This window comes from Syngnathus floridae, chromosome 6, assembly GCF_059516105.1.
Source record: "Syngnathus floridae isolate MCC-2025c chromosome 6, RoL_Sflo_1.0, whole genome shotgun sequence".
Lineage (NCBI taxonomy): Eukaryota > Metazoa > Chordata > Actinopteri > Syngnathiformes > Syngnathidae > Syngnathus > Syngnathus floridae.
Genome location: NC_142418.1, coordinates 11,948,642 through 11,974,646, shown reverse-complemented (window position 1 = coordinate 11,974,646; position 26,005 = coordinate 11,948,642). Strand labels below are relative to the sequence as shown.

General features: G+C 38.9%; 1 protein-coding gene across 6 annotated transcripts in view; it reads right to left on the bottom strand.

Moving 5' to 3' along the window:
* znf469 (zinc finger protein 469) overlaps positions 1 to 26,005 on the bottom strand; it is a 160,242-nt gene that overhangs the window by 58,126 nt on the left and 76,111 nt on the right. For all 6 annotated transcript variants that reach the window (XM_088377676.1, XM_088377678.1, XM_088377677.1 and 3 more), the window contains one exon: positions 14,356 to 14,386. The gene's annotated coding sequence lies outside the window, so the exon portion shown is untranslated. The remainder of the gene's footprint in view (positions 1 to 14,355; positions 14,387 to 26,005) is intronic.

Sequence of the window (26,005 nt, the reverse complement as noted above, 5' to 3'; positions counted from 1 at the left end):
GTTGAAAAGAAAATTGACAGCAAAGGAGAGTTGATGTTGAAGTGAATATGTGAGCGTGAAGGAGGAAGGATGGGACGGAAAGAAAGAAAGAAAAGAACGCAATTCATCCCATCAGTCTAACGTTTGCACCAACACCTGCTCCTACTCTGATTTGCCGCAGGTTCCAAGCATACAAGTTGATGCAGGAAATGACAACACACATAAGTCATAAGAATGTATAGATAGGGGTTATAGACAAGGGCTTTAGTGTAAATTAAATTTGGCTGTCAGAAAGATTAATCATGCTTGTTGCAAAGACAAGTTAAAAAAAAAAAAAGCAATTTGCAACTTTCGGGATGTATTCCCACCTACTGCCTGAAGTCAGCTGGGATAGGCTCTCGTGAGGCGAAGCGCTTCAGGAAATGGATAGGTGGATGAACGTTCCAAACATCCACAGCGGTTTAAATATGAAAAATTGGGACACATTTAAGCATTTCTCCTCCTTTCCATTCAAAGTTTCAAGCAATTATCCTGCCGTGTACTATATTTTCTCCTCCTAATCTATTTGGACAACAGTTTAACTTACAATTGACTAAAATGTTAAAATAGTTCAATATTTAAAAATTTCCCTCGATGTAGTTATAGTCTATGCTCATAGTTTCACAAGTAACTTAATATTTCATAAAGAAAATAAAATACACATGGGCCTACTGTGACTTTTTGGATGGTTTATGACCAAAAACAGAACGGGCTGTAATAACACACCAGAATGTGTGAATATCAGAGTATTCTCATGTCCCCTCGCCAAAACACCACAATAGTGGAGGGTGGGGGACCGACCTCAACAATATGTTTGTGTAAATAAAAATGTTTGGGTCAGCATTTGATCAAGATTAATAAACAGTACTATGCCTATTACTCAGGAGTCCTCATAAGTCATACATTGTGCTAATAAAGCCTTTAAAAGTATTCTTAATTTCTGTTAATGTAATGTTCTGAGTGATAATTGGTTCTCCCATGTGGTGTGAATGCACCGCAGCATGGGGCGACGTCACGTCTTGTTCGAGATGGAGAACTTTCGAGACTTTTTGATGCGAGTCGGGAGAGAAACGTCTCAGAACAACTGGGAATTGTCATAGTTGTGTAAAATGGAAGGTCGTGGAATCGAAGCCTGTGGTGGTTTAGCTAAGGAGAGTGGAGGGATAGCGATTGTGGCTGGTTATTTTTTGGGACTGGTCGAGCTGAGCCGTGCTGCCCCTGGGCTGGATACCTCGTGGGACAAATACAGATTTCCATGACTATCTAATTCCCTGTACGGTGGCAGCCCAATTTGCTGGAACCTTTTGTGGGCCATTTCAAGGCTCTGGACACAAAGGTTACTCTTTCCGAAGAGTTCTGATCCATGGGGCTGAATAGTTGGGCCGAGCTTTCTAATATATCCTTGTTAGGATGCTGCCTGGAAGCCTCCCCCGCTGAGTTGTTCTAGTATATCCCACCCAGGAGAGAGAGACACTATGTTTCCCAGCTGGCTTGGGAATGCCACGGGGTCCTCCAGGAAGAGCTGGACGAAGTGGGTAGGGAGAGGGAAATCTGGTCGTGCTCAAGCTGCTGCCCCACGCAACCCGACCTCGGATAAGCGGAACAAAATGGATGGATGGATGGATGGATATGTGGATGGGTGGATTAATGAATAGAAGGAAGGACGGACGGATCGATAAGAACTACCCTACTTCTCAACCTTTAGTGACAGCATTGACCAAAATATTGTTGACCATATAAATTCTTTCAAACGCTCAACGATCAACTGTTTCCATACGGAAAAAACTAAGGAGTCGAGCCTAGACAAGTGACTGTCTTTATGAATCTAGGTGTCCCAAAGTTTGGCATCCTCACGATTGTGAGGGTGTGTTAGACAGCATGAGGATGAGCCAGCTTATGATGAAGAGGACATACAACCTAAATATGGGTTGTTTAGCCAAGGTCACAGGGAGACAGAGAAAGGCACCACAATCCTCGGCAGTATACAATTATCCAAAACAAGAGAGTCGGCCAAGCTCCTCAGTGAAAGTCACAACAACTAACAACTAAATATGTTCCTATTCTTATTTCCCTCCGTGGTGGATCACAATCAGATATCTGAGAAAATCTTAATATGCGTATTCAGAAGTATCATGGTGCCCCAAGAATCAATGCAAGTGCAAGGCCAGTAAAGTAAAGCATCTTCACCAGAAATATGATGGCAGTGGTTATACTATCTGGGATACAGCACTGAGCACAGCTCTTATCTTGGCAACCATTTCCTTTTTCTTTTTTCTATTCTTGTTTTGCAGCAGTTATTTGACATTATAAACAATAAGTAATACAATAAAAAAACAAAAAAACATTATGGACCAAAAGAAAACCTACAAAGAGTATTTGGATAAAATTGTGATACAAATGCCATCATGTCATGATTTTACAACTGTTTATGTTCAACATGCAACCTCATTTTGAAGGGGAGACATTATGCATATTATGAAAAATGTAATTCGCTATGGTTCCAAAAGATATGATTGTTGTGAAAACAACACTACACTTCGCCGCAAGAGCTTCAATATCTTAATTTTCTTTGGCAGTTGAACATGGGTGTGTAGACTTTTCATATCAACTGTATGTTTATTTCAAGTGGGTTGGAAAAAAGAATACAGGACGAAAGTTCGTCCTGTATAATTTAGTCTGGCAATACAGTGAGCCCTCGTTTTCCGCAGGAGATGCGTTCCAGAATCACCTGCGAAAAATAAAAATCCGCAAAGTAGAAACGATGCGTGTATTATTTGGGAATTTAAACACCATTGGATAGAAATTTCCAACACGTGGTGTTTCTTGTTGGCCGCTGGATGTGTTGCAAGTCAATTCGAAGAGTGGTTTTCCTTTTACACAGGACTTTGTATGCAAATAAGATCGTATTCAAGTGTGGGATGAAATTGCGTTTGTGCTAATGATGTACAAGCAATAATCCATTCCAAATGTGAGGCAAGTATATGTTGCACACATTAATCGACAAAAATAAGTGCATTTTACCAATAAACCACAATATCTTGGTTGAACAGTCAAACTGCTGGAAATCTATTGTGCTAAAACATCTAAACATGGACTCTCCACAGTGTTTCAGACATTGTATGGACAAAAAATCTGTAATGTGAATTACTAGCAGACAAGGAAGCCCTCAACCTGTAGATTCTTCTTTTTGGAGTGTCGACAGATGGAGAGATTACCTCAATGAGCAGCAAGCTAGGCAATATTTCACCCTTGGGGGAATAATACAGTGCATAGTTTGTATATTCACGGAAAATAATTGCTGTTTCATCACGTATCAGAAATGCAGCCGTTATAGCGAGATTCACTGCTTGAGTTGAATACCTTGTTTTGAGAGGTCTGGAAAAAAAAGAGATCAAAGTACAGATTTTGGCGCTACGAAGGGGGAGTTTAGGTGAGCGCGTATGTAAGTGTGCTTGTGCACACGTGCTGGCTGGACCAATGAACATGTTAAATATAAACAGAGGTTCCAGAGAACCATCTGGGTTTAAAAAAAAAAAAAAACTCATGTTCACCTACTAACAAAACGATTTAGCTCACCGGTCAATCACAAACTGATGAACAAACCTATGAAGAATTTTGAGTCTTCAATGAACCTGGAGAGAGCTAACACAACAATGCAAACGACACAAAGATAACACTTGGATTACCAACTCATGGAGATAATCAAACACTACGCAGCTATTGACCTCAATGAACCTGGTGATGACACAAGTTTCCTTCTTGTAATCACCATGACACCAAGGATTTGAGTTCGAATGTGTTTAGTAGGAGAAGTCACAGTGATGCGTGCATTTGATTATTCATTTACTATATTCCTTCTGCATTTGTCATCTCAGTACAGATGGATAAATTGAAAAAAAGGGTTTAGTGAGAGTGAGACAAGTAAAGGCTTTGTTTAATATCCATGTGCTTTTTGCAGATACCTTAACAAGCCCGAGCTTGGTGTCGCTGACATTATGTAGTGCCATGGTAACTGACATACTTACAGGCAGTGGAAACAATGTTTATGTAAATATAAAGTCTACAACACATCCCACTCTCAAATGTTTCATGACTGAAATGCAATTTCAAAAGGGGCCAACGGAAAACCCACAGAATTTTGGTGAGTATCTGGATAAAAGTGGGGATGTCATTCCTAACACACCTAAATGCCATACCGTATATTGCTTTTATATAAGCTATCAAAATATGTTTGGAAAAATATAGTAACGTATAAATGCCTACAGTCTGCCAATATTCACTCCAAGAAGCGGTTGGACAGTTAAAACAATTAAATTAACCATCAAAATGGATGAAGGGAAGAACAAAGAAACATTGAATTAGGCTAAAATATAGAGCAGTAACGTTCAGGTCTTGAGAATCCTTCATTAGCGCATCTCTTGGTTGTTTACGTTGCATAAATCTCATAAAGTCAAGGTTAAATTTGAGATAAAACACCAAGCACTTCATGATATTCATATCAGTTTTCCAAATAGTACATTATACTGAGTAGATTTCAAAGAGGTACTGGAGATACTCATCTGACACGATATCTTGTGCAAAAACAATGTGTTAGAATAAAGTGACTATTTATAATTACAGCTTCTTTAAGAATACAAGATATCAGCATGAGCCATCATTTTTTTCAAAATCCAGAAGTTTTATGAGCTATTAAGTGGGGAAAACCACTTGCTTTAGAAAATCCTTTTTGTCGTCGGGGGAACAAACTTTTATAACTAACGTGACATTGGTTAAGACATGTTTGGTTTTATTTATGGTTTTTTACTTGTTCCACACCCTGACGTGTTTCGGGACAAATGGACTTGTCACACCATCATGATTCTTGGTGAGCAGCTAAAATTATTATTGTGGTGGTTTTGACATACTAATTATTCCACAACCAATTATTGTGTTCCACGTGTTTTTCTGGGAACTTCCTTGTTGTTTCAGACAGCCTTGTGTAGTTTCGCTAAAGCACTTAGTGATACACTTCCCCGGTTAAGTTTCCAAGTGAAATTTAATTCTTATCCATCTTTCCAAGTAAATAGTACCTACATGTCCAATTACATCATATCTGTATAATTCAATGACATTGGTAATCCACTTTAGGTGAACAGAATTTTTAGCAGTTAGATTATTTCAGCGATACACATGTCACTCCAAAATGAACTGATTCAGAGATTTGTTGAAGTGTGTTTTTATTTTGTTACTTGTTTCATATGTGTAATTATTACTTTGAACAACTCCACTTGAAGCGCCCCGTTTTCTCCATCTGGGCCTGTGCCTCTTTTTTTTGCAAGGTATGTTGTGTTGCATCAACTCCTTACTGTTTTCCTACAAACATTAATTCTCCGTTTGGAACTGAAATAACTGACAGATAACGACAAGAATGCGACTGAGATTGAATGAGCAGTGTGATGCGCTACTGCAGTGATACATTATACACTTACTCAAGTGAATGAAAAAGTAGCTGTGACCAATCACATATTTTCGACAAGATCTTAATATTTTAATTTTGCAGTTGTTTCTGTACATTACTGCTTGAATGACCCAATCAAGAGTATTAATTGATTTGAGATGCATAAACGTTCAATTGACAGCGTAAACATCTGGTGATATTTTAGTGTCAAGCTTCACATTACTAGTCATCAGAAAAGAAGCAGTAACTGGAGCAGAATGCTAAAGGTGAGGAGAAGTGCTGATCACTTCACAAAACCTGCTTTGGCTGTGGGATGACTCAACAATGTCCTTCTCCAACACCCTTCCTTTGCCATTGAACACAGCTTTTTCCTGTGTATCATATTAAGATAACATTTCTATTCTTAGAAAAAAGCTCCAACTACTCCCGTGCCTTCTTCACTATGTCACAGTACGTTTGTCATTTGTCTTGTGTCCCAAAGCTCAGCCTCAGGACACTGGGACACCACATTTATAATTATTTCCTCAATTTACTCAATGTCATTTATGATAAAACTCTACTTAAAATATTTTGCTGTTGTCACTTTGAAACCACTCCACCACCACCTCTACCACTGGATGCGCCGTCTCTCATCACATCATTCGGCCATGGCAAGGTGGGGTGTTGCCCCTTCCGCATCTTCTATAGATGCGCCACCCGAAGATGATGAATAAACTGCACCAAAACTAGAAAACTTCTGGAATTTTAGTCGGTCCAATTATGCCTAGTTGAATGGAGATGAATGGTTAACTTTGGAGTATGTCATTGTTAGTGGCAGGAAATCCAGCTGATCCACAGATTTGGCATTTTTCTGGAAAGGATTATTTAATGTCTGGCAGGAGACTGGTACAAATCAATAAGGAGTAAGAGTCTATTTTCCACACAGAGATATTAGAACTGTTAAGGCATTATCCAACTATTCAAATTTTATACTTCTGTAATTTACAACCACAAAAAGTAAAATTAGCACTGCCCATCTTAGTTAACATGGGCAACTCAATTTCTATTCAGTATGGAGAAGAATGGTGTCAAAAGTTGGAGCTGTCTTTGTGGGTTTTAAAATAATTAGGTCATTACAATTGACGAATGTCTTAAATTGCATCATTTGGGTGGGCTATAATCATTACCTCAGAGAACGTGGATGCTCTGTACAAATTTGTAATTTTGTGTGAGGGCAGGACTGATTATTCAACAAAGCAAAATTGTTATTTGAAAATATTTGCATTGATAAGTGTCATTTCTGTAATTATGGCCCTAATGGCCTTATTCATCAGGCCTCAAAAGTGAAAGGCAACACTGGTGGCAAAGTGCTGGGAAATGTCAGCTTTCAAAGTACAATAATTTGTACTAAGATTATAGACACAGAAAACCTAAATTAAAACATTTTTTAATTACTTGTGGATTTATGATGTAGTTACACTACATACTGGAGTGTTGCATTACTCATCAGTGAAGAGCCTGAGCACTTTTTCTGTTTTATTGAAGACTATTTTGTCAAAGAGGACTGTCCAGCTCACGCACGCACGCACGCACGCACGCACGCACGCACGCAGGCACGCACACAGCCTCACGTATTTCCAACACACTTGGGTTTTGAGGTTCCCAACGGCACGGAATGAACTACTTGCATGCATGCTCAGTTGAACGTCTCAATTTACTGTTTTTCATTTGAGGGCTTTCTATTTATGGCTAATAAGTCATTTTTTTCAAAGACATATTAATGTACCCGTAATTCAGACTCAACTATGCTGTTAGCAGAGGCTACTGAGCCTATGGCGCATTTAAATTTATGTCCACATTCAGGCGACCTCACAGGAATGGAACTCAACTGTAAACCGAGGATTCTTAGTCAATGCCTGAATATGCATTTATTGTTAAAAATAAAAATGATGCATCAGTTTAGATCAATTTTCCCAACCACTGTGTCACAGCACATTAAAGTGCCATGAGAGATTATCAGATACAATTTCACTTAATTGGTCCAGACCGATGTGATTGCTTTTTGTCAATAAATCAGAGTTCATGTTGACAAATTTGTAACTTCACATCATACCATCATTAGTGTTCATATTTATGGCGTGCTGTGGTATTTTTCCAATGTAAAATATACGGTTTAGCTCAATTCATGTGTAAACACTGGTTCAGACGACCACTGACTATCTAGTTGCAAATCAGTACAGGGGACATCAAAGTGGGAGTTTGGAGCCTTTTGCCGCGTCTAGAATTGGCCTCACTGCATAATAATCTATAATCAGTAGTTTTTCAACCCGTCAACTTTCACTGTATTGCTTTCAGGGGTCTTCTTGCAGTTCATAACGTAAAAGCTGCATGAGGAGTGTAATTTTGGCACTACATACTGTAATGTATCCGTGTTTTTACCTTAAGGCTTACTCTTGTCTCAAAAACTACGTATGACTTAATACATATAATACATAATACATATATATCTATACATACATACATATACATTCCAAAAACATGCATGGTAGGCCGATAAAACACTCTAAATTGCCCGTCTGTAAGTGCCCTGTGATTGTCTGGGAACCAATTCAGGGTGCCCCCCGCCTACTGTCTGAAGTCAGTTGGGATAGGCTCCAGCACGCACGCGACCCTCGTGAGAAGAAGCAGGTTGGAAAATGGATGGATGGAATGAAAAAAAAAAGACATAATATGCAGCAGACTGTCACATCTCCAGGATGAAAGCCAAACGATTCCAGCAAAACGGACCTGAAGGGTCAAAGTAAAGAAAGATGCACTATGTCGATAACAGATTCCTGTCGAGGAAAACAACCTTTTTGGAAGTGATTCATTATCCCTGACAGGCCCACTTGCTTATAATATAATGTATTGAAGAACAGTGCTGAAGGAAGTAATTTATTTCCATTCTTCGGGTTAAGAAAAATGTGCCTGTTTTTCAAGGTCCATGATGTGATCCAGGTTAAAAAAACCACACCCTGCTTACACTAATAAACCACTTGTCTGTCACTAGAAAACCAGAGTCTAGTGTCAGCCTGCATGTTGGGTCATGAAAGAAGGTCCAACCCCTTCGGGTCTGCACGCCTTGTGACCCCCACAATCACTTCTGCCTGTCAATCACCTGCTAAGCTCTCAAGAAAGGGAGGGTTAGCGTAAAGGAAGAACAAACAGCTCCAAACTCAAACTAATCCAACTTTAAGGTGTTATCATCTATTCCACATGGCATGTTAAACACATGCCACTCCAATGGTTCTCTCCAAACACTCGAACTACAGAACACGCTTGCACCACATTACGTATGTCAAAAAAGGGCAACATATGAGCATATGAGGTTAAATGGCAGTATGCTGTCTTAATTTCACTTCATATACATAAGCCTATTCTTGCACTGCTCTGCTATGTTGATATGGAAGACATTTACAATAGCAACTTGCTTTGGTGTATCTCTAATCAGGGTTTTGAATTTTGCATGAAACAATGAGAGGTAGTGGCCACATCACCCAATGGAGCTCCCATAAATACCTATTGTTACATCCATGGTCAAAAATCTTTTACAGTCAGTAAATATCCAAAAGTCAAGATACCTCTCTTCAAATGTCTGTTTTTATGTGATATACTAAAAGGTGCGGGAATCAGGGCACTTGGGGGCAAAAATCTTTTGCCTGCGTTTGATGTGCCCCATTAATTATTTTATCACATATTTTAGCTTTCCTTATTTCTTGCCCTGGGTGGTGTACATGTTGCTTATCAGTAGCAAAATTGTACAGTGGCAAACTAGCAAAGCCATTTGTACTGTACTTATTTTTTAGCATAGTTTCCCTCTTTGTTGGACGTGCCCCCAGAGCATTTTGGAACCGCCCCAACACCACTCCACAAGTTGTTCCACCGCCACTGAAATAAATAAATAAAAAAGACGCAACCAAGGTAAATCGTCTACCAGATTTTTTTCTCGTGGAGCGGAAGTAAAAATAAACATCTGAAATATTGTGGTTGCACAAGTGTGCACACTAAAACGGGGATGTGGCTGCCAAAGTTATAGCAAATGGGAGTCAGCACACACTCTATAGATCATTTTTTTTGGAGAGTTATTTTTCCTGCTTGGAAAATAGATTGCGCCAACATGTATAATTGTTAAACTTCCCGCTTGCGAATTGTGTGGTTACTGGTCAATACAGAGGTCAGCCAAGCCACATCACAATTGTGACATGGAAGCTAATGACGCTCAATTAGGAAGCAACCTGAAGCTCGTGCCTCTACTACACTTCACAAATAGAGGCGCAAATAGTTGCATTATGCAACCAGTTGCGTTGAGTCATCTGTCTCACAAGTCACTCACCACAACAAAAATGACAGGGAGAAGAGCTTTCCACCGCAGTGAAATAACAAATAAGAGTTATTAGGTTTATATGATTTATTTGGTTATTAGTAACATAAGATCAAATATTCAAAAATAATTCCAGTTTAATACAAATTATAGAGGCTTTTTTTGCACACAGAGAAGACTTGCAACTCTCTACTCTCCTTTTTTGCAAACTCTTTGAAACCCCCATTTTTTTTAAATCTAGCGGTTGTACTTTACTGTGCATGGGAGCACGACCGGAGGGGAAGACTCACACGAGTGGATTTTGAAACTTGTTCTTCACAAAGTCCAACAAAACATTTGCACGTTCTTCCGCTCTTTGCTTCACTGAAGTTTGGCTCAGCTAAGGCATTCCGGACACCTAACCGTCTTCTGTCTTCACTGTCTTTTGGGAGTTTAGTTGGGCCCATGGCTGGCTGCCTCTCACAGGTCAGTCAAGGTACTATGACAAACATCGGGTTTCGGGGAGACTTGATCTGATATATAAAACTCAAATGCCAGTGTGGTGTGCTGTGTGAGTCAATTTGAGAATGTCGCACACTATAACAGTAGCAACAACATCCATGGTGATATTTTCTTTTGTCTAACATTTAAAAAAAATCTGCTATTTTGTCAAATTTACGTACCAGGCTTTGTAGTCACGGTGCCGCAAACTAGGGGATGTAATGATGATTCCAATGGGCTTTGAAAGTCAGGTTCCCTCCAAAATAACATTTTCAATTTGCAGTATGGTGATCTTTTATTTATTCTGGCGGCTCTACTCTGAAAGATGTTAAGCTCGCTCTTTTAATATGACACCTTGACACAAAATTGTGGAACTGAACGCTGGCAAAATAAAAAAGAATGCCAAAAGCATTGGAAAACCATGGCCTTACATTCTGTCTACAATATCTATTCTACGCCATCTCCTCAAATCAGACTAGGGAATTCCAACATGATAGACAGTACACAGTACAGTTAACGTCTTGGAGACTTGTGTTTGATCTTTGTTGTCTTTGAGGCGACTATTTTTCCAGGTCTGAAGCACGGATGATTTCTTACTAATGTAGACATACAGTATTTGGACAACATATTCTCTAACAGAGCACACTGTTAGAAGATATTTTTCCTCATCACTGAGAAGCACTAGATCTTTCATCTTATGGCTGCAAAAGGCCTCCTTCCCAGCATGTACCACACGTGCATGGTCATGTGCATTAATCCCATGTTTAATAGAGGCTGTACTATGAAATATTTTAATACAAGGAAAACACATAACTTTCATGACCAAACGTGAAATATTTTAGATTTATATAGCAATGCAACCCTGCTGTGTCTCATCTAAAAATGTTTAAGATCATTGTTTGTGTTGCTGTACCCACAGTAGGTATTACATAAATATTTGTCAATAAAACACAGTCTTGCACTGGGCTTTCATACTTGTGTTTTATTTTCATAATCACTAGCACATGCACGCACAAATAGGGCATTTTAGTAGAAAGGAAATGTCCAATAATCCAAATATGGTACTTGGTGTACTAATAATCACTGACATGACTTTGTGTACTAGTTAAGACTGCTCGATTATGGATTAAAATCATAATCACGATTATTTTGTTCTATATAGAAATCCCAATTATTGACACAGTTATGTTTTGGAAATTGGAACAGCATTTATTGAACATGTTTGGAATAGTATTTCTCCTGTTAACAGTGTTGGGAATGTTCATTTTCTACACAGACTAGTTCAAAATTCAGTTCACAAATTAATTGAAATTAACTCGTGTAGTTCATAATTAAAAATTTTTGAACAAAGTTTATAGTTCCAAAAATGAAAATTTCTAAAAAAGTTGCTTCGAGTTGTTACCCTCGACTGTTACAACTGCTTTTATCTCCCGTATGGACTAAGTGTGCTTGTTGTGCTCTGAATTTAAAGGGATTGAGAAGATCAACTTCCATTGGATGCAAAGCAGGTCAGCTGTGTTCACTGCCGCAATGGAACAAACCGCCCATTTCTAACTCCAAGAGTTTGCAAAAATGCCAAGAGAAAGGAAACTCCACTCTTGCGTACAGTTCAGACGTGCTTTGCACGAGACTTGCGCCGAGCATGAATACTGTAAGCCCTATGTACGTTTTCAGTTCACACTTTGCACAGTCCCCTGATACCAAAACTGAAATTTACACAGAGTAATGGGGCAAAAAGTATGACTTTTGGGATAGTCCGGCAAGCATTATTTGCACATTAATTGTCAACCAGTGGTCCATGCTGGTATTCCAGGTGGTGAATTGGAAATAGAAAATAGTTGTATCATTTTTAAAAAATAAAATGGATTTATTTATTCAGACTTGATTTATTTTCCAGCTAATTTTGTGAATCATTTACCCATCCAAAATATATTTCAAATGCAGCTGAGATTCCCAAAATAGAGATACAGATGCGAATAGCCTCTGTAGGTCTATCCTTCTTCGGTGCAAAATAAAGTAATACTCCGCCAAAGCAGTGGTCCCCGAGTTGCTTCTTGGTTATACTGTGGTCCCTTGGACAAAACCAGTTGAAAACCCCTTGTATAGAAAATGTTGCTTCTACTTACAAACGTTTCTACATACAAACCCGATCGTAGAACCAATTGAGTTTGTAAGTAGAGGTATGACTGTAAAATTATACCTTAAAATATGAAAGGACTAGGAGCAATTTACAATTGATGGCAATGAGGTAATGGGAAGTATCTGGAACGAACAGAGTATGCAGAAAGGCTGTCAAAGTTTGGCGACCTCAGAGGAAGATTCATGAGCTCCAGCTGAATGAAGTAGGGAAAATTCCCATCTAAAACCTTCACCAACTCATTCAACCTCCTGCAGAAATTAGCATTTGAAAAAACCCAACATTGTTTCTTGGCTGCGCTTAAAGCAGTTAAATACCAACACTCACATTTTATTGGGGAGACCAGAAAGCTTTGGTGCCATAGTAAAATTGATGGATTTAGTGATTGAAGAGAAGAATCTTCCATTAGTGGACGAGCTTGGTCAGACATACGACAGAGCAAAGAACTGGGCTCAACTGTCGCCTTATTGCCTGTGACGTTTTTGAACCTCTTTTGTGGTTTCTAAACCTCATATCTTTGGCCTCCAGTCACTCTCTATTTATGCAAGAAAATAAAGAAGAGAACAGTGCCCCTCCTAAATCTGTAAACTGCAATTAAGCTAAATTCCACGTTTATTTCCAAATTCTGTCCTTGCTCCAGACCATGTGAGAGACTTCAGTCTAAAATTATCACACTTTTGGTCAGGAGGCCCAGTTGAAGCCAGCACTTGGACTGTCTTCTCTTAGGCCACAGGATCACAGAGATGCAGTGGCTCAAACTATTGTAATAGTCATTTGTATGGCCAAATGTGACTAACGTATCATCTGACAATTTGAAAATGTGACAGAGCTTACCATGTGATCATAATATTTCCCAGATATTATCCATATACTATCTTCTGACTGTTGCATTTAAACTGGAAAACATACTGATCCACTCATGATAAGAAGTTTAAAGTCCAACTAGCCTCTTGAGGACAAAAGCATGTATCTCATGAGACAACTCCAACGGTGGCATGATGTCATATTTGCCATACTAACCAGCGGCCCTGACGTCTGTTGGCAAACACAAGCCCACACACTCCTGTCTGCACTCCTTCTCCTTGTCCATCTCTCCATCATGTGTTTACATGTCAGTGGAGTTAGTGACAGGGCTGTAATTGGAAGCCTTCAACCATGTTATTTGCGAGACTGTTGTCCTTTCTTGGGAGTGTGCTGGTCAGCAGAGAAAAACAACATTTACATCCCAAGGGGAGGGGCAAAGCATCAACCAGACATTATCCCCCATTGGCTGTGGTTAGGGACGGGCGTTTACATGTGAAAGAGGTAGGCAAAAAAGATGAGGGCAGATTTGTATCCATGGGAGAGACCATTTGTGTCGAACATGCAAAAATTTCAAGAAATATTCAAATGTGCACAAGGAAGGATGTCACAAAGGTTTTTGTATTCTGAGGCATTAATCGTCATGTGTAGCTATTCTCAAACTATTCATTAAAGTGAATATTTATTTGATAAAAACAACATTGGACAGGACAAAGCATCCAAAACTTGTCAAACTAAGTTGTATTTTTTTGTTCTAAATATAAATATTTATATGCTCTAAATGGAAATTGTACAACATTTCAAGGTTATTTACATGACAAAAAACAACTGTTTTATGAAGTTTTGTTGATATTTTGCAAGTTTTAACATTTTAACTTGAAACTTGGCTGTATGACAGTGTGGCAGTGTGAATCAATCATTTATTTGTTCTAAATATAAATATTTATATGCTCTAAATGGAAATTGTATAACATCTCAAGGTTATTCATATTACAAAAAAAGCAAACGTTTTTATAAAGTTTTGTTGATATTTTGCAAGTGTTAACATTTTAACTTGAAACGTGGCTGTGTGACAGTGTGGCAGTGTGAATCATTTTGAGCTGAACTGCATTTAGACTGAGATTAAGTGAATTTTGTACTTACCACGTATGTCGTCACATGTAAACGTCTACTCCTAGAAACAAAAAAGAAGACAAATTAAAATCATTACACGGCATCAACTGAAAAATAAGTTTGTAGTCAGAGTGTGCAGATATTAAATGTTACAGACATCTATCCACTGCAACTCAAATTCAAGCAAATATACAGTATGAACATACAAGTGATTAGCTCTTGTTACAGGTTTAAATCAATATACTGCCTGGTTTAAAAAAAAAAAAAAAATCGGTAATGCTTTCCCCCCTATTAGATTGTTACAGCCAAAGCTCCTTTGACACAACCTGTAAAAAGTGGCTCTTTTTATTATTATTATTATTATTATTATTTCTTTTTAAAGATGCTCTGGTTGCTGTTCAAAGTTCCTTAACTCAAGGCAGCAAGCAGCCTTCTGTTTATTTAACAAACTACGCTAGATGACATGTTTTGTGGTTATGGGTATAATGTTAGTCTGTATGTTTCAGAAGAGTCAAATTACAATAAAATGGAATGAGTGTATTTTAGGATTTATGGGAATTGTGGATAGACTCAGACTGACCATTTCAGAATCCAGAACTTAGCCACATCAAAAGACCTTGTCCAAACATCATTGCAAATCCCCAAAAATGCTAAACAAAATATGCAGTCCTATGTGCGCCATCGTCAGACCAAATACCTTTTCGAACGGATATGCAATGTGCAATTTGACAGTGACTTCACGAATCACTAATGCAACTTGTGGAAGAGAATCTGAAAAACATCACATCTAGTGCTCTAACCAAGTAAATATTGTACATGAACTCATCTACTGCACTACAAAGTAAAGCTAAGAATCAAATTGCACCGCTACAAATCATTCAAATGTAAAATAACAGATTTTGTTTTTAGTTGGATTCAAGCAGGCAGACGTGGTTAATGTAATGCAGACTTGAAGCCCCACTAGATCACGAGTGGCTTCAATGTGACCAGAATTAAAGAGAATTAAAAAGTAGTTAGCAGGGGCTGGTGATGATGAGTAATCTAAAGATGCATGTTTAGTCTGCAAACATCCAAGAGTGCTTATTTTTTTATCAGCCAGGTGCCACTCCATGTGTTTGTGATGATAATATAATGCACATTTCAGTGCTGAGCAGATGTACGCGTAATAAGACCTGCTTTACTCAGTCCAGTGACACACATCCCCCAGTGGGATTAGAATAGCTCATCCACTAACAGTTACCTTATTAAATCGTTGAACAAAATCCATCCAGGCTTCAAAGTAAAACAGTAAAACTTCAATTCCAAACATTGACTCATCATGACGTTGGAACAAAGAACTCATTTTGAAACACATAAGGAGGAGTTAAGTGCAGAAGAAGTTGTGTTTTCTGGAATGGTAGCCTATGACCAGTGGTTGGCGACTCTGCCAACCCCATATGATTGTGTGGCTCTATGGCCTTGACTGAAATCAACAAATAAGTGTGCCAAGGGTGTCATAGATAAGATGCCAAGCCAGCAGGAAAGGTCGCAGCGGCAGAGCGACCTAGCTCAAGTCACCGATCTAAATACTAAGAGGTTTAATCTAATAATCCCCATTTGAGTGTCCTTAAAAGTCACACAACTAAACGAGAGTTTTTGACTGTAATGGACACATTATATTTCAATTTGTCATTGTGGACCATAAACTAGACTTTCTTGATGGACTGGCATGGCCATAAAGATCATTTATGGTAGCAATTAAGGTGACCAACTCAAGATCAACTGAACCATTCAATGGGTTAAAAAAAAAATAATTGAGGCTCCCCAAAATCCCAAACAGCGCTGGTTTCACTTAAAATATGAAGCTCTTAAACTAAAGGTAATCTTCTGCTATAGTATCACTAGTTCAGCTACATCTTGTTTAATCCTACCTGTCGTAAGCCTGAGCAAGATGTCAAATGCAGCTGCAGTATGTAACCTTGTTTTTCCCCATGAGCACAATGTACAGGATATGAATGTGATGTCATGCTTGTTTTGAGTTTACATGTGAGTGGCTGCGCAGCTGAGCTCTTACATCGTATGCCCATTAACCTCGAGCTCCGAGACCACCCCGGCATGAGTGTGAGGATAAACATTTCTTAATGGATTCAGCAGGGAAAAGCCCTGCTGCATTGTGAAGGCCAAATAATGCTTTGCTCAATCAGTCAACATAAGGGCCAGGAGACTCAAAAGAGGTCAGGTTCAACACACAAGAGAAACAAGGAACAAGAAATGTATGCTTTGCTACACATGCTTGTGTTTTCCACTGTTAGTTGAATGAAAAGATGATTTGGATAATCTGCCAAGCAGCCCAGTCTTGGTTTGAAATAAGAAATGTATATTTCATGTTTCACACGTTAATGACTCCAACATGACACTTTCCCACCACAACCAGACAGGACACTCTTACAAAAAATATGAGCTACCATTCTGTGTAGGACAGACCGGTACAGTACAACAAGCAGCGGAGCTTTATTTGTGGAAATGTGACCCCATAAAACCGGGATGCATATACACAATTATAATTCCTCCAGAATTTACCAGATTTGGGTGTAAATCAGATTGTGTTTTATTTGGAACTCCGATGAAATGAGTGTATTTGTCTGCCTTAACTATTAACGCTTAACATTTTAAATGTGCAAAAATGCTTTAAAAAAAGGACTTAGCATTTTGTTGTTGTTGCATAGGAGTCATAAACCCAAGGCGGCATAAAAAATGCCCAATTCAAAAATATAAAACCTTTTGAGTAAAGTGATATATTATGATCGATAAGCAAATCTTTACATACACAATTTAATTACTTTTAGTGTGTTCATTGAGCTAAGGGTGAAGAATGTAGCGATTGATTATGACTGACTGTTGGATCTTTTTTAATATTTTTGGATGGACAACTGAAAACAACTATCATGTAGTTAAACTTTCTTGTTGCATGATTTATGAGCATGTCAAAGAATTATGTTTCCTTATCATAACATCTCATTTTATTAGTTATGCGTCCTCGGGAGTTAAAATTCCAACAGTTGAAAAGCAATTTTAATAATTTTTCTTCAGATATTATATTCTGCTTCTCTTTGCTACTTTTCTGGCTTGCTAAACCCCCTTCTTTTTGTTTATTTGATGTTTTTGGGAACTTATGTCTGAACGACCTGCAATGTTTCAACATGTCAAAAGAAAACTTCAAGCCTTAGCAAGGCAGCCTGTTTAAATAGATTGCAGCGTTTACTAAAATTAGACATCCAGGGTCGAGTTCACTAAAGGGTTGCCTCACCTTTGCGTGTCACTAACTGGTGTAAATAGAGCAAATGGCATCTAATTCAACAAAGCCTACGCAGATGGTAAAATGCGTCACAAACTACAATGCCGGACAGAATGCGTCTGGTTGGTGCCGGTGGCATTTAAATGAGGTAGTCGGTGGAGAAATTGCCCACCTCCGTGCAAATGAGCCTCATTGATAAACAACAACTAATTTATTCGCCACAAACAGTTTTGGGGGCACACACATTGCCTACAGCAATGTGGTGTAAAATTTGCGCTACTCAGTCGCAGCACTGCTAAGGCAATGTGAGGGAACATTCCAACATATGCAATGCATCCATTCATCATCTGAACTGCTTATCCTCACGAGGGCATGTCATCTGATATTGTGTGTGAAGAAGGCATGGATGGATGAATTAAGGAAATTTCTACTTTCAGTAATGATAAACTTGTACATTGATCACATAGTTTCCAGTCCAAATACCGCACTTGAATGAGGGCAGTCTTATCAGATATATGCTACATCATTGACACAAAAATAAAGTTACTGTCCACCCATCATGCACTTTTAACCTTTACCACCATAATTTACTGATCAGCAGGAGATAAAAGTCATTACGTCTTAGTCACATACTGATTAATTGCTTTTGTCATAAGGGCAAAATGAGACAATACTAAAATAACAAAACCAAAAAGAAAAGTTGATTGGGAAATTTTCACCATGGCTCGTAATTAAAACAAATTGCATAGTGATCGACAGTTGTGGGAAAAGTCTAAAGACAAATAGCTCGAAGGCATGACAGTGCACACGCCCTTCTCTTTTACAGGCCAGTAGAGCATTTGTTTTGACAAATGTGTAAATATGTGTGTAAAACGTTTTTCACCAGGGGATCAAAAGAGTACAATAGATAAAACAAAAACAAAAGAGCTCTATCAAAACTATGTTGAGTTTAAATTAACAGTATCAAGGAGGAATGAAATCAATATTTTGGTTACCTTTTCTAAGGTATCAAAAACAACTCTCGTGGAATGTAGCTGTACACCAACACAAACTCCCATTCTAATAACAAAAACATGGTAAAGTAATATCTCAGAGTCATTCAATGTTGAGAACTGATTTTTTTTTGTATAAAGCTGACTTTTTATGTAAAACCTTTTCTTCTGTTGAATCTTAAATGTATCACAAGGAATTTAAAATGGTCTGTTTTGGTGGTGTCTCTTGATGTGCATCAACAGGAAGTGCTTTTAGGAATTTTTTAATGAATATTTTGCAGATTTCAAGAGAGACAAAGTAGTTCTTGGTCTTGGACTCGTGCATTTGGCGTTGGGTTATAATTCTGACAATTGGTCCTATTTTTGTAGATAGGCATACGTGCGCTTGACGTAAAACAGTCAGGATAGTCAGGACAAGTCTCGTCAACTGTTTGGGAAATCTGGGAAATTGTGGGTATTTTCTATTACATTTAACCGGTTTTAATGTGAATTAAAATTACAAAATATTACAAAATTACAAAATAGGGCTTTAAATCATTTAAATTATAACATTGAGGCTTTACTTCCAAATATATTGCTCCTGATTTGATGCTTTTTTTTGGGTCCTTCACACTTATTACTTCACACAATATACTTTACAAGCAGGTAAAGGGCCAGTCATTATTTCCAAATATATTGCTTCTGAATTGATGCTTTCTTTTTTCTTTTTTGGTCCTTCACACTCATTAGCTTTTGGCCAATAACAATATACTCTACAAGCAGGTGATGGGCTCGATAAAAACTCATTCTTCAACTTCCAGCACAAACATGTGATGAACCATTCAACACAGGCTCACAAAAAGAAGAAAAGTGGGTATAATTTAGTAAAGGTTTGGTGCGTGCAAAAACAGGCGCAAACTTGACTACTTAACCAAATAGATGTGTGAGCTGTTCTACAAAGTGGCACACCCAGGATATATATATATATGCAAAATTGCTGTGCACTTCATTTTACGCATTATGGTAGTAGTATATGCAGATATATCGGTATAGCACACACAATGTGATTTATCAAACCTGAGACAAAGCAGTGGCAGCATAGTACAGACAAAATGAGGGCCGTCCGGGAAAAATTTTGCGCTCATTGTGTCAACATCTTTGACTCCTTTCAACTCTGTACTCCATTTAATTAAACAATAATCCCAAAATAAGGCAGTCCCAGCCACATTTGTAGCTGTTGCCATCATGAACGCAGTTTATTAGGGTGAGTGAACATGCAATTTAGCCCCCACTATTTGGGATCTTAGTTAAGCAGGTCTTTTGATTTACCCCAAAGAAAAAGAAAAAAGGATCATACTGCTGACTCATTTATTTTACTTTACTAAAGTCAGCAGTATGACAAGACAAACCAGAAGACAGGCTTTTTGTTTGTCTCGCGAGTAAATCATTACCATTTAGATTTTTTCATCCCAGTGTAGCCACATGGATGACTCACGAGGTATGTTTCTGCTATCCTTCCACTCAACCACCAAATTACTCATCACTGTCTGACCAACAAATGTTGCATTAGCACCCCATGTGGAGTAATAGACTCAAGGTGTTCTCATGATTTATCGTTTGGTCTGACAAGAATGAGTTGGAAAATACGTACAATTTCCCTTTGCTTCGACAATGGCAAAATCAAGACGCTCCCAAATAAACCGATAAACATCATGTCAGGGCCTTGCTAAATCATTGTTTTTCACACTTGACATTGGGACGGTACATGAAAAATGTCCAAAAGCTGTGAACATTTCTGGAATCAAAAATGTTTTGCTCAGAGCAACAGTATCTTATGGTAGCCAGTGTGTCTCGTGGTTGGGTCAAATGGAGGTCGGATCATGCTCCTGCCACAAACAAACCACTCTCAAATTCATAGTGACCCAGACCAAGACCATTTCCTCCAAACAGTGTTGGTCCACACTAAAGTACGACTGCTGTGATTGAACTTTCCCAAACAAATTGAAGCAAGGCGGAGATGACACACAGTCCAGTTCTACCGGATTAAACAATGTGGTTTTCAAAGCACCCACTTGTTTGTCTCTATTGGGAACCTTGCAACCACACAAAGTAGTCTGAGCTGTGGATGCATATTCATGTCACGGCGTGGCTGCTTCCGTCCGCTTAGGTTAAGTAGATGCTTTGTATCCAAGTTGATGTAAAACATCGTCGGGACATATTTTTTAAAAACACGCTTTCAACATTTTCATGGTTGACCGATATGACTGGATATTGTCACAAACACTTCATAGTTCATGTATATTAGGGCTGCAACTAACGGTTATTTCAATAATCAATAATAAAATAAAAATAATAATTGATGAATGTGATTTTTAGAAGCGCATACGGACGGACGGACAGACAGACAGAGTCAGAGAGAGAGAGAGAGAGAGAGAGAGAGTATGTACATATATTGTATATACACGCATATATATATTATTACATAATTAATTCATATATATATGCTTATTGCACTACTTTAAGTCAGAAGGACATTCGTTCAAGTTTTCTGTTTTTCTCCTCTTTTGCAGCTCCTAAACATCTTTTAACATTCATGCCATATCATTTTGTCATCCCCATGGACAAACAGGTGTTAAAGCACACATGCATTCAAGCTACCCAATGTTGAATTGCTGTAAATCCTCAGCCTCCAGTCCAGATAACCCAAATTGTGATTTAAAAAAAAAAAACACCAGTCCACAAATCAAGAATGGAGCCCACTGGCTGTGTTGGTTAACCTCTCTGACACACGCAGGCCTCAGGCCTCGAGCCTTGCTCTTGTCCAAACACAAACAAGCAAACCACACAACCAAAATCATAAATACAGCAAAACCAGGCTGTGCTACTACTCAAGGAAAGTGCCGACAAGAACAAAAATACAGTTGTTTTCAATTTGTCATAGTTTGGACCTGCAGTTCTTGCAAGCATATATCAAAATCAGTGTGCCTGGTTTATACTGTTTCAGAACATTTTAGCACAAGCACTGAACCTAAAAATCCGACAGGGATCTTGAATCCGTTGAACTGCAGAAGTCACATGAGAATACAGACAAACGCATTATTGGTAGCCCTTGCCAAAGAAAATGTCTGTGTCCATGAATACGTACCCATGACAGTTAAACATCCAGGTTATGAGTTGAGATGTGTGAAAGAGCAGCAGCTTGGCTGACACATCTGTCACCTCCTCCAATCTGAGTCACTACATGCATAAAGCTGTAGAACAAAGGCAACGTTTTGCTTGCATAATTGTTTTAACAGACACATAGGGTAGTGATGAGAGTGAAATACACCCATGCATGTACTACCACAAAACACATCACCCTTGCCGTGTTGTTGCTATTAAACAGATGTGTGTTCAACCAGCACATGTGGCTTGGGGAAAAGATTTTCCTCTTGAGCAAACTGTCAAGTATGAGCTCCCAAGTCTGAATGTCCTCCAAAATGCATGAAGACTGTGACAGATCCCAGACAACATTTAAATTTACAGGGAGGGAGGGGTTCGGGTGACTGGCAGGTGGCCTGATACTTGGTCATTACACTTCTGGGCGCCCATCCTGCCATTGTCATAACTCATATCATACAGCCCTATTCGAATATCTACATAGATGTCAGTAATCATACCAAGGTCCTGAAAACATACGCAATGTGATCACTATTCACATTCATCACTGATCTCAGATCACTTATTACGTACCGTATTTTCCGCACTATAAGGCACACCGGATTATAAGGCGCACCGTCAATGAATGGCCTATTTTAAAACTTTGTCCATTTATAAGGCGCACCGGATTATAAGGCGCACCTTCAATGAATGGCCCATTTTAAAACTTTGTCCATATATAAGTCCATATATTTGGACAATATTGGTCCGTATATAAGGCGCATCAGATTATAAGGCGCACTGTCGGCTTTTGAGAAAATTGGAGGTTTTTTAGGTGCGCCTTATCGTGCGGAAAATATGGTACTAAGCACTTGTTCATTGTGTGCATCAAAACTTCATTTGGTGTCAGAGCCTCCGGTTTCTGGACTAAAGCCATATCAAATCTATAGGTGTACCATGCCGCAAGCGATTCTAGTGGGCTGACTTTTGTAAAAATGGTTGTGGGATTTTCCACATCGAGAACATGATTGGTGGAAATATCGAGAAATTGAAAATGTCGGGGCATTCTGTATTCTGTGATATCAAATGTCGTCGTGTCTATTGTTTTCTTCCGTTGAACCACATGAGAACATTGGAGAGAGTGAGCATCTCTGCAGTATTTTCATCCTCAAATAAGGATTTAGTGGCTCAATTGGGAACTATAGTTTGGCTACATGAGGTCAGGTATGATGCAAAATAAAATTGTTTGCAAATTGTACGCTTACGATGTGATCACACTCACCCTAACATTAGGGACTGCTGTTTTCCAATGTTTCACATCAATTTTATATTATAAAGGTGAGCAGTTAAAAAAAAAAAATGCGATGAATGGAATATGTGGCACTGTGGTCGACTGGTTCGCACGTCTGCTTCACAGAGCTTATGGCTTTGGACCTCCTGTGTGGAGTTTGCATGTTCTCCCCGTGCTTACGTGGGCTTCCTCGGGGGACTCCAGTTTCCTCCCACATTCCAAAAACATGCATGATACGCCGATTGAGCACTCCAAATTGCCCGTAGGTGTGATTGTGAGTGTGAATGGTTGTCCGTCTATGTATGCCCTGCAATTGGCGGGAAATTTGTTCAGTGTGTCCCCTGTTTACAGCTGAGATAGGCACCAGCATGCCCGCGACCCTCGTGGGGAACGACGGGTTAGAAAACCAATGGATGAATGGACGGACGATCTTTCATATTTCAACGTGATAAGTTGAGACTTGAGACAAGAAAAGGACTGATAAAACAGATTGGACACCTTAGCATGAATGCCAAGCGTCATGTTTAAAGAAAAGCAAGCAAGCACAATAAATCCAATTTTAATCTTCCTCCACATATTGTCCCTTCTAATCTACAGCAGACAGTTAGAGTTCTATCAGCTTCCGCCAAGTCAAACCAATACCAGTTCTTACTATGCTCATGCTTACCTCAATACGAGCCACAGACTCTGCCACAAATTGCCATCCGCCAAGCGTGACAATCTTGCAAGCCCACCCACAACTCTGGTGATGCTAACCTAAAGGCAGGCCCAACTACCACTTCTGCCACTGTTGAGAACACTATAATCACCCATGACTTATAAACTAAGGCAATAACTGAATGTATGTTTCTGTAAGTATGTCTTCATATTGAGACACAGAATAGTCAAACATGCAGGTGAGAGGGATGAAACTTTTGTATCATTTTACACATTGCTTCATTAATGGAAAATTATTCAGTGGAACCACAATCTTTTCCATAATGCTAGTTGACTTTCACATGTTCTTCTAATTGGGGAATAATGTTGTGATATAATGTTAATTCATTCCAGCCTCAAATTGATGCTACTATAAAACGTAGAGGCAATATTTTAAGTCACATTCTAACATCCCTAATTGTCATAAGTATAGCGAAGTATAACCACTAACTAACAAAACCACAACAAACAACAACAAACTAAAAATACTCCCCCTTTGAAGATGCTTGAAGGAAGCATATGAGGAAAGTGGCATTTTTAGATATAGGTGAATGCAGATATTTTGTGTCATGTATTTTAAAGGGAACAAATTATGGAAAACGTAAGGTAAGAAGATGTGTTGCATGTCTCTTTATTTGCCCTGTGACTGACTGGTGACCAGTCCAGGGTGTAGCCCATCTTTCGCCCAAAGTTGGCTGGAAGAGGGATAGTTTGCCACGGCGCACATGCAAAGAGGTAACTGTTGCATCCGCAAGTCAAAATGCTTTTATCGTCCTCAAGCTAAGGGCACTGGCTTGCTTTTCACACTCTGGGCTCTGCTTCTGCTGAGTGGAGGCAAGCAGTTGGCCATCGAGGAAAGATGGCCAAATAGCGAAAGGTATGCGCCGACCAGCTCTACCATAATGGTTGTCCAAATATATTGAGAATGCTTCACCCTTGTGGTATTTCTCAATTTTCCTCTTTTCCTTTACCCTTTCAACATGGCTAAAAGACAAATAATGAGAATTAATGGACGGTAAACATGATGTTTGTTGGAAAGTGTCTGCGGTCATTTTCAAGCTAGTCATTACAGTTAATTTGCTTTCAGTTGCAATTAATTCTCTTGCTCATGTTGCACTCAGCAGAAAACACAGGGCCTCTACTTATTATACTTATATCTTATTATACTATATTAGACCAAAGCAAAATCCAACAAAATAGTCGCTAATGCTTATTTACAAACATTAGTTACTATTTTGTTCAGTTGTGAAATAAAGTTTCCAGGAAAAAAAGGGGACACACTGATATCAACAAGAGACCAACCCTAAAAATGTCTTTTATACATACAGTAGCTGCACACAAATATGAAAGGTCACCTCCCAGGCCTTTGTGTTTGGACAAAATTCAAAGAAAAATACACAATTTTAAAAATACCCGACCTTTTATGGGCTAGGCCTAACAGGTGCCACAGGAAACAAAGAAGTAGCGAGCTAGAAATACAGGCTGGACAACTTTCGGTCCATGTAATTGGTTCATCATGACATGAGTATGTGCCCATTAAGGGCAAGGTTAGAACTGTACAACTTTGTAATGTTCTGCCACCGTATGTTACGCCAGACCACAATTAAGATGATTTAAAGACTGTTAAATGCAATCAGTCTGTCATGGTGTAATGCTCAGTCAAATGAGGACAAGTCCGTCATCATGATAATGGCTAACAATTGTACTATTATGACTGGTGCCATTTCTGACGTCGCTGCGGTTATCGACGTGTAACCATCCAAGGCAACAGTTCAACGGCAGCAAATGTGAGCGTGCTAACTAATAGAGGTAGATTGTCAGGTTTATTCCAAGCACACTTGGGAGGGAGCTTTCCAGCTTAAGTCTCTTCCCTCTGCTTCCAACTCAACATGTCGTCTTTCATTACCAGAGACGATTCGTTCAGCCACTGAGTTCAATGTTTATTTTCTGAGTCATACGGGACACCCGAAGTTCAAACTTTCTGCAACAGTGACATTCAGGGGAACAGTAACTGTTGTATTATAAGTTGGCAAATGTATCATTAAACCCAGAGATCAAAAAAGAATTTCACACAATTACTCTACTGCACGATATGTACTCGCCCTGCCACAACTTCTCCCACCTCAGTTTGGAATGGTCAGTTTTCCTCTACAATAGTTCATATTTTTAACTGCGTAGCACTTATTTGGCTGTACTTCAAGATTCTACTTCTTTTGCACAACAAAACAGACGTGCCTCAGACGTTGCGGACATTGGAAGATCCCAACAACACTAAGACAATCTGGGACAATCAAGATGTTGACATATTTT